The sequence below is a fragment of the Camellia sinensis genome, chromosome 4 (assembly GCF_055761805.1).
Source record: "Camellia sinensis isolate YWXY chromosome 4, ASM5576180v1, whole genome shotgun sequence".
In the NCBI taxonomy this organism is placed as follows: Eukaryota; Viridiplantae; Streptophyta; class Magnoliopsida; order Ericales; family Theaceae; genus Camellia; species Camellia sinensis.
The window spans coordinates 139220260-139224866 of record NC_138964.1 but is presented as its reverse complement, the minus strand read 5'-3'; positions in this window follow the sequence as shown (position 1 = coordinate 139224866).

Genomic DNA, 4607 nt, shown 5'->3' with positions numbered 1-4607 from the left:
CGCGCCAACTGTCTCACATTCCAAACCTTTTTGCAACACACTCCCTCCACTATGTCACTATAACATCACATGAATATATATGCAATATATATTATTTATATAGTATATTGACCAGTATTAATACAAAACAATATATATAAATATAATTATTTTAATTCAATATAATTTATGTAAAAAATAAATTATTTACTAAAAAAAATTTAGGCCACTTTTGGCGACTAAATTAAATTTTTAGTCGCCAATTCTATCATTTTCGGCTACTAACTATTATTTAGTTGCTAAAGAATTAAGTTCCGCCTAAAAATAAGCAGCTTTGGCGACTAAAACTATTTTTAGTCGCCAAAAACGTCCCCTTTTGGCTACTAAACTGAATTTTAGTCGGCAATTGACTGTTTTTAGCTACTAATTTTTTTTTTGTAGCAAAAAAGCTGCACTTTCAGCGACCAAACAGTTTTTAATCGGCAAAACACCTATAATCGGCGACGAAACTGTTTTTTAGTCGCCAAAACCATCACTTTTGGCTGCTAAATCATTTTAGTCGCCAAAAATCACGATTTACTAAACAACCTTTAGTCGCTAAAACCCCTACATTCCGCGACTAAACTGCCTTTTAGTCACTAAAACCCTTATATTTGGCGACTAAACTCTTTTAGTCGGCAAAAGTGATCAATTTTGGCGACTAATTCCATTTTAGTCGCCAATTCTACTACTTTCAGTGAAGAAAAAATGCAGTTTTAGTCACCAAAAGTGTTTTTTGTTGTAGTGTACCTTTCTAGCACAAAAGAAAAAAATAGAAGGAAATATAATAGAAATAAGGGTATAACCGTAAATTTAATTTTTAAATAATATATTAAATGCGTTTTTTCAAAATCAAAGGGATTAATTGGTTTATAAGAAAATCCTTAGGAATAAATTGATCACCATTCCTCAAAATGAGATTTATAGGTAAATTTTCCTAATATCTATTGAGTTTTTATTATGTTATATGTATAATACAATTTTAATATATGTACAATATATAACGTATATTTTTAATTATAAATAGCATTTTCTAGTTTTAGTTATTTTATTATTATTGTTAAATTTCTTATTGTATTGCGGATCGAGTAGGGTTGGGGGTGGGGATTATGTTTGCGGGTTTGGATAGGGGTGGATGAGAGTTTCATGAGGGTCGAGTCGGGGTGAGAACAAGCAGCGAAAATGAGGGTGGAGTGGGGTAGATCCCCGACTCATACTTTACCCGTTGCAATCTCTAATTGTGTCCACACTTTTGTATTAATTCTAACTTTTGATTAAAATCACAGGAATTAGCAAACATGGGTTGAATTACGTAGAGGTAATAATGGGTTTGGCTGGTGGTGGCACTAGTAATGTGAATGGTCTTGGGTTTGGAATGGAGTGATTAGCCATGGGTGGATTTGGAATGATGATGATTGATGGTGTTAGATGCTGTAATGATATGTGAGAAAATTGACTTTATGGAGGGCAGGATAGGTATTTCAAAAAAATATTAACCATTTCTGTTGGGTCAACTAGCGGTTGACTCACAGAAAGACTAAACTGTTACAAAGGTTTTTAGAGTAAGGAACGTTTTGATATTTCAAAAAATAAAAGGGTGAGAGTATAATTTCAAAAATATAAAAGGGGTGTCGGTGTAATTTACCCTTTGAGACTTTTTTTTTTTTTTTACCCCCACCATGCTCAATGAATTGGGATTGCCCAATTTTTTTATTTTTATCACTCACTGACATATGTCTATAGGGATTGTGGGGGTTAAGGAAAAATGAGTCTCTATCATTTCTGTTTTGGTACATTGGAAATAAGAAAAGAGAGGTTCCTCTTGTACACGTATGCTGGAACGAGAGAGGAGAGCCCTAATTTTGAAAAAAAATTAAAATAAATTATTAATAGATCTTAATAGTTAGACTTGATTTTTATTAAGTCCTAATAAAATCATCGCTAAAAATAATTTTTTGTGACAATGTTTTACATATGTAACTAAAAATTGACAATTAGAAACTTTTTTTTATCACGATTTTTATAAATTGTAACTAAAATTTATAATTAGTGACATTTTTCTGTGACGAATTTTTTAAAATATCGCTGAAAGTTAAAAATTAATGACTTTTTTTGTGGCGATTTTTTTAAACTGTCGCTAAAACTTATAATTAGTGACATTTTTTGTGACAAAATTTTCAATTTGTCGCTGAAAATTAACTAATAATGACATTTGTTTAATAGTGTTTGATGAAAAAACATCATTAATTATCATAAGACCTATTAGATAATAAGTCCACCTATTAGAACCTACACGTAAGTCTCCCAAAAAATTAATCATGGATTTGTCACTTATTTTTTATAATACTATCATGTTTGGATTCAGAAAATTGAATTCACATTTTATAAAATTGTTTAGTTTCAAAAGATTGATTTTTTTATTTTTCGTATTTTATAATTTTTAGTGAATTTTTTTAATATTTCACGTAAATTTTTTAGTTTTTTAAATATACATAATCTAAATATGCATAAAAAGTATAATATTTGTGAATTTTTTTTATAAAAAAAATCACCAAATACAAAAAATACGAAAAAAATATGTTTGTATTTTGTTGTATTTAATGAATTTTTAAAAGATTTTTGTACAATTTTTATTTATTTTTTAAATATATTAAGGTTAAGTGGATCTAAAAATTAAAAAAAAAAAAGAAGATTAAAACATTTTAGAAAATCAGTAAAAATATGAATTGAAAACTTATAAAATTGTTTTTAAAAGCTCAAAACCAAACAGGGTGATTGGTTGCAATTAAAATAAGCAAAAATAAAACAAAACATTTGCTATATATGGTATGTTATGTATTTGGTAAAAACCTTATTTATTAAACTTAAGATTCAATCTTGTTAACTGTTTATTTTTTTTTAGGAAAAGTAATCAATAAATTCTATTTTACTCTTAAAATTATTATTAAGTCCTATCAAATTTCAATATGCCCTTCTCATTTAATATGAATAACTATTTTATAAACAATTTAAACTTAATTAAAAAATAAATTTTAACTGTAAAAATTATTAATTTTATATTAAAAAATCATAAATAACAATTGGATTGAAACAACTATAGTATTAAATGCATCATTTTTTATTATGTAAAATTATGAATTTTTTTAAGTGTAACCAAATTAAAAAAGCTAAATTCTATTAAAATTCTAAAGAGTTTTGAGAAATAATGCTATGACAAATTTATATATTTCTCAAATAGTGGATGAATCTTATACTTATACTTTTGTTTATCAACAACATTTAATTTCAATAATTAAAATACTTTTATTATAAAATTTTATATATGATAAATTATTTATGAAATTTTTTGTTCATATTTTAATGAGAAAAATAAAATATACTATTATGAATAATTGATTTTTTTCAACAATTTATAAAATAAAAAATAAAGTATGACTTATTTATTAATATTGAAATATGATATAACTCAATCGTAATTTTCAAAACAAAATAGAACTTGTTGGTAAACTTTTCGTTGTGATTCATGACTTTTTTTAATAAAATATCATAATTTTTATAATTAAAGATATAATTTCATTAATATAAAAAATATTTATGAAATTATTGTTCACATTAAATGAAGGATAAAAGTCAGATAAAATACATCATTATGAAGGAATTAGCCTTTTAGGAACATTTTATGACAAATAGGACTTAGTTGTCTGCTTGATAAGACTCAATAGTAATCTTGTCACATCCCGAAATTTATAACAATAACCTGTCTCATAATATTACTTACAATTGAACAACAATATCATATCTTCTATTTCATTCATAGCTTTGATCAATAGAAAAAATAACGTATGCGATATACATTCATAAATCTTAGATCTTGAATTTATAGCATATGACATCGATACATAATTTAAAATAAAAGCAAAACCAAATAATTACATGCCTTAATGGCTACACCTTTCTAAGTTGATACTTGGGTACAACAAAATGAGTTTAACTCAATATAAGTAAAGCCCAAGGCTTATATAAAATTAATTACAACAAATAAACAAAATGAAACCCTTGGCTCCAAGCCCTCCCAAGTTATGTCATTGGTGGAGGCATATCATCAGCACCTGAAAGTTGTTTTTCACATAGGATAAACCAAAGCCCAGTAGAGATATTCTAACACAATATATGAATCTTAACAAAGTTATTAGGTGAATGCACATGCATGCCATTTGTCAAACATTCCTCATTTTCTATCTCGAAACAATGCAATGCCCGATTATAAATCAATTCATGAAAATAATCCTTTTATAATAGAAAACACGGCAGTGGATACAAAATACTGGGAATCTCTAGGTACGTATCTGCCAGTAGGCTATACAAGCACTACCAAAGCCATTTTACTGGTACTAACCAGAAGAATCGGCATCTAATCGCGTAGGTTTTTGTACTTCCACCAAGGACACATAGGCCAATATAATAACCACAACTGCACCCCCTAACTAGATTCACCAAGGTATTCACCCATTTTTTTCTTAAAATCAATATATTTCAATGTTCAATATGAAATGATGCTCAATGCACAATGTATGATAAATTAGTTTCAA